General features: G+C 36.7%; 1 pseudogene across 1 annotated transcript in view; it reads left to right on the top strand.

Annotated features, from left to right (window-relative positions):
- Positions 1-12,395, top strand: part of LOC18428034 (UMP-CMP kinase 3-like) — a 35,423-nt pseudogene extending 23,028 nt beyond the window's left edge. The window contains exons 4-13 of the transcript XR_016043277.1: positions 7,253-7,358; positions 7,552-7,708; positions 8,273-8,353; positions 8,447-8,549; positions 8,786-8,854; positions 9,003-9,072; positions 9,345-9,883; positions 10,037-10,111; positions 11,822-11,895; positions 12,031-12,395. The product of XR_016043277.1 is annotated as a UMP-CMP kinase 3-like (transcript). The remainder of the gene's footprint in view (positions 1-7,252; positions 7,359-7,551; positions 7,709-8,272; positions 8,354-8,446; positions 8,550-8,785; positions 8,855-9,002; positions 9,073-9,344; positions 9,884-10,036; positions 10,112-11,821; positions 11,896-12,030) is intronic.
- Positions 12,396-13,414: the final 1,019 nt, after the last annotated feature.

The following is a 13,414-nucleotide window of genomic DNA, read 5'->3' as shown; positions in this document are numbered from 1 at the left end:
AGGAAATTTAAAAAGAATGTACTTAAAATCACATTTATTGTGTGTACAGACCGGCATAAAGTCAAGATCCAGAATAGCTGAAGCCAATATGAAAGGAATTCACAAAGCCTAGGAAAATATGGTTGCTCTAATGCAACATCAGATGGAAAACAACAATCCACCCAGGCAGTCAGTTACAGGAAATGGTGGGAGCAATATCGAACAATTTAAGAAATTAAACCCACCTTCTTTTAAGGGTGCTGTAAACCCACTGAAAGCCGAGGGATGGATTATGCAATTGGAAAAAATATTCGAGGTTATGGAATGTCCTGATGATAGGAAGGTGGCCTTGGCAGTTTTTATGTTAGGTGAGGCACAACACTGGTGGAGAATGGCAAAAGGAATTTTGGTCAAAGAAAATAAAAACTTGACTTGGGAAGTATTTCTAGAGTCATTTAATGAAAAGTATTTCCCAGATTTTATTCGAGACCAAAAAGAAATGGAATTTCTAGAATTAATCCAAGGAAATAGGACAGTAGCACAGTACGAGGCCAAGTTTACTGAATTGGCCAGGTTTGCACCACATATGATTAACAATGAGGCAAGAAAGGTGAAGAAATTTGAAAGGGGTCTCAGGCCAGCTATTAGAAGCAGAATATCAGTCTTGAAATTAAGAACTTATGCTGAAATAATGGATCGTGCCCAAATTGTCGAAAAAGATTTTGAAGATTACCAAAAGACGAAAAATCAGAACAGTCATGTTAGACCTACATCATCTAATCGACAACAGTTTGAAAGGCCAAACAAGAAGCCAAGGCCCTCGCCATTTCAAAACCCAATAAAACCATGTAGAAAATATGGGAAAAATCATGGATCAAGCCCTTGTTATTGGAATACCGGAGCCTGTTTTAAATGTGAAAAATTGGGACACCAGATTAAACAATGTCCTAGCTTACAGACACAACAGCTTCCAAAGCAGGGAGAGATAGCTCCAAAGCTTCAGATGAAGGGAAGAGTATTTACGATTACCGAGCAAGACGCTCAGGCCTCAAAATCAGTGATCCAAGGTACTCTTACTATCTTCCAAAAAGTAGCTCATATTTTGATTGATCCTGGATCTACTCATTCATTTGTGTCACAACACTTTGCATGCCACTTAAAGGTAGAACCAGAACAATTAGAATACGTTCTAGAGGTAGCCACACCGATGGGAGATTCAATTAACACCAATATAATGTACAAATTATGTGTAATAAAGATAGAAGAAAAGGAACTGTTGGTTGATTTAATACTCCTGGAAATGCAAGATTTTGATGTAATCTTAGGCATGGATTGGCTTTCTGCATACCATGCAAGTATTGATTGTTATAAGAAAATTGTTACCTTTAGTATTCCGAATCAACTAGTATTTTACTTCAATGGTGTCAAAGAAGACTCCCCATCATATTTAATCTCTTGTATTCGAGCTAATCGCCTCCTTCGAAAAGGGTGTCAAGGCTTTCTTGCCTATATCAAAGAAGATAGGAAGGAAGAAATAAATTTGGATACCACTCCGGTTATCCTAGAATTTCTCGACGTTTTTCCTGAAGAATTGCCAGGATTACCGCCTGACAGGTAAATTTAATTCTCCATTGAATTATTGTCAGGGGTAGCACCAATTTCTAAGGCACCTTACAGAATGGCTCCTGCAGAACTTAAAGAACTGAAACAACAATTGGAAGAATTATTAGATAAAGGTTTTATCAGGCCCAGTGTGTCACCTTGGGATGCTCCAGTACTGTTTGTCAAAAAGAGAGATGGGACTATGAGATTGTGTATTGATTATAGACAGTTGAACCAAGTGACAGTGAAAAATAAGTATCCATTACCTAGAATTGAAGATTTATTTGATCAATTACAAGGATCACAAGTGTTTTCAAAAATTGATCTTAGATCTGGATACCATCAGCTTAAGATTAAAAATGAAGATGTACTCAAGACAGCTTTCAGAACAAGGTATGGCCATTATGAATTTTTAGTTATGCCTTTTGGATTAACCAATGCACCAACTGCATTTATGGATTTGATGAATCGGATCTTTAAGCCCTTTTTGGATAAATTTATTGTGGTATTCATCGATGATATTTTAATTTATTCCAAGAATCAGAAGGAACATGAGCAGCATGTAAGAATGGTATTGCAAATATTAAGAGAAAAGAAATTGTATGCCAAACTTAGTAAATTTGAATTTTTGCTTGAACAAGTGACATTTTTAGGACATGTCATATCAAAAAAAGGTCTATCAGTTGATCCTTCAAAGGTTGAAGCCGTTGTTAATTGGAAACAACCAAGCAATGTGACTGAAGTTCGAAGCTTTTTGGGATTGGCAGGATATTACAGAAAATTTGTAGAAGGATTTTCTCGAATCGCAACCCCAGTGACTCGATTGACACAGAAAAATGTCAAATTTGAATGGACAAGTGAATGTGAGGAGAGTTTTCAAGAACTAAAAGTTCGATTAACTTCAGCACCTATTTTAACTATTCCTGAGGGGAGTGGGGGATTTGTGATTTATAATGATGCTTCACATAAAGGTTTTGGCTGTGTATTAATGCAATATGGAAAAGTAGTGGCATATGCATCCAGACAGTTGAAAGAATATGAGAAAAAATATCCAATTCATGATTTGGAGCTAGCTGTAATAGTATTCGCTTTGAAAATATGGAGGCATTATCTATATGATGAGCAATTCGTAATATACACGGATCATAAGAGTTTGAAATACCTTTTCTCTCAGAAGGATTTAAATATGCGGCAGATAAGATGGATGGATTTCTTAAAAGATTATGATTGTACAATCCATTATCATTCAGGAAAAGCTAACGTTGTGACCGACGCTCTAAGTAGAAAATCTACGAGAGTCTTAGCTCATCTAATGATCCAAGAAATGCGATTGTTAGAGGAAATAGTGGATTGGCATCCAACTCCGTCCATTAATGGTGTGGTAAGTATGATTGCCAACATTAAGGCGGAACCCCAATTAATCCAACAGATTCGATTGGCACAAAAGAAAGACCCTCAGCTTATAACAATTATAGAAGAGGTGAAGCAAGGAAAGAGAGATGAATTCTCTATATGTAGTGAGGATTTGCTAAGATTCAAAGGTCGGGTTTGTGTCCCAATGATGAGAGTGTAAAGAAAGCTATCTTAGAAGAAGCACATCATTCTCGTTATACGATACATCCCGGAAGTATTAAAATGTATCAGGACCTGAAGAAAACCTTTTGGTGGAATAATATGAAAAAAAAGGTAGCACTATTTGTGTCTAAATGCCTAACATTCCAGCAAGTAAAAGCTGAACATCAAAGGCCCGCTGGGTTGTTGCAGCCTTTATCGGTGCCAGAATGGAAATGGGAGCACATCTCTATGGATTTTGTCTCTGGCTTGCCTAGAACAAATTCAAGACATGATAGCATTTGGATCATTGTGGACCGGTTAACCAACGCTGCCCACTTTCTGCCGATTCGCACGACGTACACTTTGGATCGATTGGCTCAGCTGTACATTAAGGAAATAGTGCGGTTGCATGGAGTTCCTGTCAGTATTGTATCGGACAGGGATACTCAATTTATTTCTAAATTTTGGGCTAGACTACAGTCAGCCATGGGGACGAGACTCACCTTTAGTACTGCCTTTCACCCCCTAACTGATGGACAATCGGAGAGGACCATAAACCTTGGAAGATATGCTGAGGGCTCGTGTTAGTGACCTTATAGGAAGCTGGGATGACCATTTACCCCTGATTGAGTTTGCTTATAATAATAGCTTCCAAGCCAGTATTCAGATGGCACCATATGAAGCCCTGTATGGAAGGAAATGCAGGTCACTCATATGTTGGGACGAGGTTGGTGAAAGAAAGCTTTTGGGGCCCAAAATTGTCCAGATAACCACAGATAAAATAACATTAATTCGTGAAAGGCTCAGGACAGCTCAGTGTCGGCAAAAGAGTTATGTCGATAACCGAAGGAGAGATCTTGAATTTAAAGAAGGTGATCGAGTTTTCCTAAAAATCTCACCAATAAAGGGTATTATGAGATTCGGCAAGAAAGGAAAGTTGAGCCCACGTTACATCGGACCATTTGAAATCCTGGAAAGAATCGGAGGTGTCGCTTATAGACTTGCTTTACCACCCGAATTGGCAAATGTCCATAATGTCTTTCATGTATCTTCACTACGAAAATATCAGTCCGACCCATCCCATATCTTAAAATATGAACCTTTACCTATCAGGAAGGACCTATCCTTCATTGAGTAGCCAATTTTGATACTGGATAGAAGGGTGCAAGTGTTGCGTAACAAGGAGATTCCTTTGGTCCGTGTATTATGGCAGTACCATTCAAGAGAAGAGTCGGCTTGGGAACGAGAAGACGAAATCAGAGAAAAATACCCTTATCTTTTTCAGTAATCAGGTACACAAATTTAGAGGACTAAATTTATTTAAAGGGGGAAGAATGTAACAATCCAAAAAAAAGTAAAAAAAATAAAATAAAAAAAAAGGAGAAAAGATGCTTTTAAATAGGTGATGGTTTGGTTGAGTATGATGGTCCTTGAGGACCATCACTATTTTCAAAAGTTTTTACTTTGGTTTAAACTTTTGCTTTTGCCTTTGCCTGTTGCTTTTGCTTCTTGCTGCCTGCTGCTCGCCACGTCCTTTAGCGGACGTGGTTTTCGTATGTTAAAAGCAGACGCTTAACGCAACACCTCAGGTATGAGGTAGAGCGTAATAAAATATTATAATAATACATTATAAGAATTTAAATAGGGGAGGTGAGCACTCCCACTCTAGAAAATTTTAAGATCTCTCTCTCTCTGTGGTCGAAACACAGTGAACTTCTCTCTCGAACCGAATTTTTTTATCGGAAGCTCCCTCTCAAATAATTGTGGGTAAGTGACATCGTCTTCCTGAAAAATAGTCTGGTTTTAATAAATAGTGATATTTCCGTCCAGGATCTTTATTTTATAAGTTTTGTGTTTAAGTGACCCCATTGTCTCGAAAAATAATCCATTCTTTTTAAAAATGAAATGAAAATTATTTCTGCTTATTATCATGAATTTTAGGCGCAATAAATTTTATGCGCACGTGACCTCATTATCTTGAAAAATAATCTTTTTAATAAAAATTGTGATATTTTATCTATGTTAAAAATTTTGAATGCTGTAAATTAGAAAAATAAATTTATTTATTTTTGTTGTCTATTGTTAGAAATAAATGTGATATTTCTGCTTTTAGTAAAATTGTGATATTTCTTTCTACTGTTTTGAATATTTAGACATTGTAAAATTCATGTGCAAATGACTGCCTTATTATTTAAAAATTGACATTTTTGCAATTGATTATAGTATTGTTGTGAAATGTTTATTTGTGGATTGGTATTCCATAAATTGTGAAACATATTAAATTGGCAATTATGCTAGAATACCTTTACAAACTGCTACCTTTCTAAATTTGAGCCCAAAATATTTGATTGGTTATTTTTGGAATGTTATAGAGAGTGACTGTTATTAATGGTTTAAGTGAAATTCATATTAATGATTTCAGTGATATGTTGAGTACATGATATTGCTGCTTTCGAATGTTTAAAGAGATTTAGAAATAATTTAAGTATGCAAGTGGACTCATCCGTTTCGCCGGTGAGGTATAAGTGGACCTATCTGGAACGCCGGTAGGGATTAAGTAGACTCATCCGGTATGCCGGTGAGGTATAAGTGGACCTGCAGGGATTAAGTGGACCTATCTGGGACGCCGATAGGGATTAAGTGGACCCATCAGGACGCTGATGGGGTATATAGGTGACCTACTTGAGACTCCAGTAGGGTATTTTGTGAAATCCTTTGAATTATGTACTGCCGTTAAAAGTGTTATAAGCATTTCAATTACTCGGATTATACTTAATTATGCATTTATTGAAAGTGAAACTATTGATGCATTTCTGTTAATAGATCTCATTTTTAAAATATTGATATCTTTCAATCATGATTATTTTTAGGATTATGATGATCACTTACTGAGTAGCCAAACTCATCAAACTATGGTAAACATTTTCAGGATAACTGCGGATTCATTTTGAGTGCTAGTCAAGATCAACCTTGGAAGATACTGTTGTTGTGCTAGCTTTCTTTATTTACGTTGTAAGACCTCGCCACTGTAACTTTGTCCTATCAATAGATGTATATATGTTTTGTCCGTCACATCTCAGGAATAATAGTATTGTAAATTCTTGGGGTGTGACAGGTGCCTTCCGTAACCACGGAGGCAACATTCTAGCCACGTTCTTTAAGTCTATTGGTCACCATCATTCCCAGACGGCATAATCTTTGGCCCTCTTGTCGGGCCTGAAATTATTCGCTTGGGGTCTACCTCTGATAGTGGAAGGAGACACCCAAAATGTTATCACTTGGGCTTCGGGAAAATCAGCTCTCCCTTGGTATCTTGCTTCGATTTATGACGAGATTATGCACATTTGCAGGGGTACGACCATCTTATGGAGGCCTATCTGGAGGGAATCAAACGCCCTGGCGGACCAACTGGCTAAGGAAGGCGCGACGGCTCACAATGGGGATCCATAAGTGTCTGAGGACTAGATAATTTATTTTGGGGTCCAACGTTTATCCTTTTGTGGTCTCGACTTTTTGGATCCACTGGCTCCTTTTGTATATCTTTTGTAATGGGCACTTTTGTAAGCCCCACTCATATTTTGTATAGGGCCTTTTTGGTCTAGCCCATTTTTTGACGCGAAGCCCGGCTTGTGGGTGGTCTCGCTGATATGATGTAATTCCCCTTGCTATTAATACATTTAAAATAAAAATACTAGCCTTATGACTGTTGCCACAAAGCATTTCTTACGGTGATTTCATTACTGAAATTATGGGCCTTATGACTGTTATTAGGTTACTCTATCTTTCTCTCTCTTTTCTATAAATCTCTAGGAAAAAGTTCAAAGCTAAAACAATTCAGTCTCTATTTATTCATCATTTCATTAAATCAAGGAAAAATTACAATGAAAGTTCAATGATTTCACGGAGCGTACATTAATTATGGATTTAGTACACAACAAAACGAAAAGAAAAAAGCATGTTGATTGATCATGAACGAATAATCCATACTAGAAATGTTGAAGTGACTTATAGAAACTCATTAGAATATGGAAACTCATTGGAATGAAAGAAATAACCATGTGAATAAAAAATGAACTGAACTGAACAATACCAAATATCTTGTTTCATACATGAACAGGCGGTCCAGGTAGTGGCAAGGGAACTCAATGTGCAAACATTGTTGAACACTTTGGGTTTACCCACCTCAGTGCTGGTGACCTCCTACGAGCGAAAATTAAATCAGGGTACGAGAATGGTTATGATGCTAATCATTTTGCTCAGATATATTCCTTCCAGTAGATGTTCTTAAACTTGCTTTGAGAAAATGATTTCCATTTTTTCAACTTTTTGCAGATGGCTTATTATTTAAAATGTACCCTTTTATGTCATTTTATCTTGCATGTCTTGATTTCTGGCTTCCTCTTTTGAACTTTGCAGCACCATGATACAAAACATGATAGAGGAAGGGACGATCGTTCCCTCAGAGGTTACAATAAATCTTCTTCAACGAGCGATGCAGGAAAATGAAAATGACAAGTTTGTCATCGATGAATTCCCTCGAAACGAGGAGAACCGTGCTGCCCTTGAGAATGTTGTAAGGCTAATTTTTTTTTTTTGAAATTGTTAACATTCTGTAAGGCTAATTATTATATTGATTTACTTCCCTGTAGCAATAAATGTCTCCATTTCTTTTAAAACATTTGAGATTTTCAAAATGGAATATTTTTCCTCAGTATTGTGAGATCTTCTTCCTTATTATGTTGATCCTTTCCTGCAATTACTTTCAGTGGAGTAAAATTATGCTCGAGGATATGGTTTATAGAAACTTAAATTTTCAAATTTTTTGTATTTTCCCAAAGCATTTCCCTGTAATTTCTGAAGAAAACCCACCCAAAATCTTGCCAGCTTTTTAGAAATTTTGTTCCTAAGAATTTCCTTAGAGCAAGATTTATTGGTTCTATTTCCTCTAGACAACTTTAGTGGAATTAGTATGAACATGCACTTCACGGTAATGATCTCAGGCCACTTCCTTCAAAGATGGATAAAATTTTTAAACCCCTTTTTTCGTGAGCCGTCTTTGTGAAGTATTCCTTGTGCCTTTATTTGCTCGTAAGTAATGGGAACTAATATATCCTATGCATTTTCTTCCTTTTTCCAGACAAAAATTGAGCCTGCCTTTGTGTTGTTCTTCAATTGCTCAGAAGAGGAGATGGAGAATCGGCTTCTAAACAGAAACCAGGTTAAAGAATGGGAGTTAGCATTCTCAAACAGTTGCCTGTATCTATGATGGGATATCTATTGCTGATGGCATGATCTTTTTCATGTAATGAAGGGGCGGGATGGTGACAACATACATAAGGAAACGGGTCAAAGTTTTCATTGAGTCGAGCTTACCTGTAATTGAGTATTACCAAGCAAAAGGCAAGGTTCACGAGGTAAATACTTTTATATTTCTATGCACGTCTTCTTTTAATGATATAAACTTAGCACGGATGTGGTTAGCATCTCATTAGTGATTTTTCCAAAGGTGAGTGAAACTGGCATTCGCCAACAGTTTGATTATTGGTATATATAAAAATTGAGCTACACTCACAAGTTCTTTTCGTATTGCTTATTACATGTTCCTGTTTCCTATTTCCCATTTCTTCACTGATATCCTTTTGCATTGCAGATTGATGCAGGGAGACCTAGAGAGGAGGTTTTTGAGACCATCAAAGGCATTTTTCAAGCCTTTGCCAAAGTAAGCTATTGCATGTAGCACTTAGTTATCTAATGAGTCCATTTTAATTTATCATGTAGCACGTGAGAGAGAGAGACTATTTGCACACGTGCATGAGTTGTTTTTTTCCCTGTCATTGGTTGACGATCTTTGCTGGATGCGTGAACAGGAAAGCAGTGAAACAGGCAACGATGTTGACAACTGTGTCAATGGTATCAAGGAAGTCCATATAGATTAAGGTAACAGTGACTACAGTGTTTTTTTTGCAGAAAGATAAAAAATATATTTTGCAGTGTGTTTATCCTTTTGCAAAACTATGGTTCTAGAAACAGCGTTCGGGTCTTTTTTGGCCTATTCTAGAAACAGCGCTCAGGTCCTTGGCATATGCATGGAAGTCCCTAATCATTGGTCAAAACCAAGTTCTCTTGTTGTCGAGGTTTGAAATATTTAACATATATGTTTTGGTAACCTGAGCTTTCTTTTGTTTTTCTTCTTTGAATTTGTTTTGCAGGGCTTTTTTGTTCCAATAGCCATTAAATTGAAGCATTAGGAACTAAGAACATGAGATCTGTAATAATATTATTTGGAAAGTGATATCTGTAGTAATATATAAATTTGCAATACTATGAGAGATAAGGAGTCATTTGGGACCATGTTTATACAAAACCTGGGTATTTAATATTCAGGTTTTTGAGCCCGCAAACCTGTTTGGCTGTAACTTTGCCACCAAAACTAGGATATGATAATCCTCAATACACCCCGAAATAAGGATTAACTCGTTCCAAAAAAAAAGCTGGAATGAGCCAGTCCACGTTTAGAATAAAGCTTGTTTTCTTTAAAAAACATGCCGCCCGTTGCAGGGAGCAGACCACCTCTTCTCTCTCACTCTCTCTACCAAAATCCGTTTCTTCCCACCCTGCCTCTATTGTTGCCGCTCCTCCAGCCGAAACACTCAGCTGGTCTCAGATTCGGCTCCGCATTCTTCTTGGTTTCAAGACCTACTCCATTGTTCAAGGGTTTTTTGAAGCTTTCAGTCCTCCTTGTTCTTAGGTCAGTATGGGTTAATGGTTGTCTGATTTTTATTTTTATTTCTTTTTGTGGGTTATGGTTGCTATGTTCCCTATCATTTGTTGTCTCCAATTGCAAAAACTTGGGTTTGAATATTCATTCCTTTAAAATCAAGTTTTTTTTGTTCTGAATCAGGGCTTTTTGAACCCTTCTTCCATTGTTGTGCTTCCACCAAATCAGAGGCTGAGCCAGGGTCAGAAACCAATTGAGGTTTTCATTTTTCTCTCTCTATCGTTTCGTTTCTCGCATGTCTGTGAATTATATTGCTTGTATCTTGCAATATCTTCTGTTGCAACAATATTCTCTGTTTCTGGATCGATGGTTTCTGTTCTGGTATAGAAAAAATTGTGTTTTTGGTGATTGATGAATTGGGTATTGAGGTTTTTTTTAGTTCTTCCTCCTGAATTTTTGTGGTTTTATGTAGTTTTTATTGAAACTGTTGTATTGCTGGTGATATTCATCGTTCATTTTCAGTATCGAGTATTTTTCATTTGTTATTGATTGGTATGCTCTGATATCTGGTCTTTCTTTCAAGGCGCAATTGATATTGGTTTGGGTCTGCGATGCAAATTTTATGTTAAGAAATTCGTGATACATTTCAGTGAAGCTCATCTTAGTTAACCTTGCAGTAAAGCTGATCTTATTACAGTTTGTGCTCTTATTTAAACAACAGATCTTGCATAAATATTGCTGGGTATTTCTGAAAAATTTGTCCCTCTCAACTTGCTCAATGCCAATGGTGTCTAAAGCCCCTACTAGTCTTCTCTCTCTATAGCAGGAAATCTGAGCTCAGAGGAAATTTTTACATAAAAAAGCTGCGAGATCTATATATATTATAGTTCTAGAGTGAGAGAGGGGGAGAGAGAGAGATGTTGAGATTCTAGTTCGCATTGCAAGTGCATATACCAACTTTCCCAGTTTGTACATCAAGGTTAAGAGCAAAGAAGAAGAACCCAAATCATAAATTTTGTCAACTGCTCATCCATGTATCTCTGATTTTCAATAAAATCTTACTTGTGGTCTTGCGGTGAACAAATCCTGTCATGCTTCTTATGGCTTCTCCTCCATCTTCTCGGCCTTGTTTTTATGTCCTCCAATTCTTCCTTCTCTTTCTTGCATACCAAACAGCCTTTGCAGACATAAGAGAGACCAGAATCTCAATTGATTCTCTCCCCTTGAATTACTCTGCGAAATCCATTTGGCTTTCTAGCTCTGAGCCCAATGAGTACAATCTCATGTTTGCAAATTGCTTGAGCCCATTTGAGATAACCATGAATATGAAGATTGTGGCGTAGAAGGATGGAAAGGAGTATCTCTGAGAAATTCTCAATGAATATTACATGTGGAGTGAATACCAAAATTATTAAATTGTACTTTTTTCTGTGTAAACTTTTGTGTCTCTAGTGACAGATTTGAGATACAAATCGATCAAGAAAGCAGTGCTGTAGAAGCCATATGTTATTCTGTTTCATTTATGACTTCCAATGGGTGGTGTATCTTGGTGCCCACCCTTTTCATTATGGCAAATTATCTGGGAATACAATTCTTTTCTTGTTACTTTACAAGCAAATTCATTATGAATTTAACACTGTTGGCTTTTAATCCGAAGCCATGAGTTGCTGATCTGTCATAAGGCATTTACTTCATGCGTTGAACATGTTATCTGAATTGTCCAAGGTTCAATGCTTAGCCATCTTCCATTCCTTAGAGAGCAAGAGACATCGAGATCCTATTAATAGGCAACCAGGAACTAATTCTCAGTTGCATGGAAATCAAGAATCTCATATATGTGTTCAAAGACTGACAACTAAATAATTAGTCATAATTTATGCTACTGCAAATGATAATATTTCCAGGCTGGTTACATGTAAAAAACACCTTTCGTTAAATTCATTTCTAGAGATTGCCTATGTTCTGCAGGTTTATGATTGTGTGCTAAACATTGAGAACTCCTAAATGGGGCATTCTGAGAATTACAATGGTGTAAGAATAAGGTTTGAGTCGAGCCTGATTGTGTCATTCTGATTTAGTGTGTATGCGTTCACATGTATGAAAATGATAGCTTTCTTTACTTAAAAAACCCTCATGTTGGGATAACTATTGAACCTTTACACATTACATGTGTATAGGCTAATGAAGCTGAAGGGAAGTCGTTCGGCATTGTTTTACCTCCTATGCAGTGCATGGATCAAGTTTTCGCAGGGGGCATGGCATAGCATACCCTATAGAGCAATTTAATTTCATTATTATTATTTTCCTAAAATCAAAGCCTATGCAAACTGAAATTTTGGACTTCTTGGGGAATTTGTATTTAACTTCTTCATTATCTACTTTATTATATAATGAGATGTGGTGTTATGGATATGATGTAATTTGAGAATAACTTATCATGGGCCATGTACGTAGACAAACTACAATTTTGGACTTCTTGGGGAATTTGTATTTAACTTCTTCATTTTCTACTTTATTCTCTAATGAGATGAAGTGTTATGGATAGGATGTAATTTGAGAATAACTCATCATCAGCCATGTACATAGAGAGAGAGAGAGAGAGAGAGAGAGAGAGAGATAATTCGACCTATACAAATACCGAAAAATATGATCCAAACCATCCAAACCGTCTAAATTATTTGTTACATTATTAATAACTTATTCCCAAAAAATATATTTTTTTGGCTATGTATTAGCACATAATCATCAACTTATATAATTAATGGCTAAACTTCCTTAACAACAAAACCAAAACTTGGTTTTCATCTTCATGGCGCCAAACATAGTATTTTTTATATACTTGGTTCTTCAAGCAACTAGTCAAACAATATTGTGCTCAAAATCAGCTTCACGTGTACTAGAATTCACAAAACTAGGTATTGATAAAAACCTAGGATTTGCGTATCCAAGGAAGCAAACGACTCATTAATGGACAACATATGCTTACAAAGGCAAAGCCAAAGGCGTATCCACACGTATTAGGTGAGATCGAGTTGGAAATAAAGATGCACATGCACCCCCAAGGGAGGTAGGGGCGCGCTAGCACATCGCATTATTATCGTTAGATTTTGGTCAGCACACTTTGTAACAAAGATAAATGGTATACAATCCCTCTATATATTATGAAAGTTTATTTATTCTTTTGCGATCATATGATTTCTCTAGGTGGTTTAGATGTGAATGGTCAGGCCAGACTTCAACACTGGTTTAATATTCAAACCCTAGCTTGCCCACCCAAAGAAATATTGTTGGTACCATACACCAATTTTGTATTGTATGTGTTACATCAATTGAACTAGGGTGCATCAACCGTTGTGCAATGCGTGCTAGTGATTAGCTGTTGGATGAATGGATGTCAATGGAAAGTACAATTAAATCTCCACCGCCCATTATTGTGAACAGATGAATGCTCCTTTGATTTGCTGTGTGGTTTACCCTGTGATGTAAATGAGCATCGGATTTTAATTAGGGGAAATTTATCAGTATCCATAAAAAATGAACTATTTAGCATTATATTTTTTG

This window comes from Amborella trichopoda, chromosome 10 (genome assembly GCF_054954075.1).
Source record: "Amborella trichopoda isolate Santa Cruz 75 chromosome 10, AtrichopodaSantaCruz75HAP2 v2.0, whole genome shotgun sequence".
In the NCBI taxonomy this organism is placed as follows: domain Eukaryota; kingdom Viridiplantae; phylum Streptophyta; class Magnoliopsida; order Amborellales; family Amborellaceae; genus Amborella; species Amborella trichopoda.
This window is presented reverse-complemented; position numbering and strand designations above follow the sequence as displayed.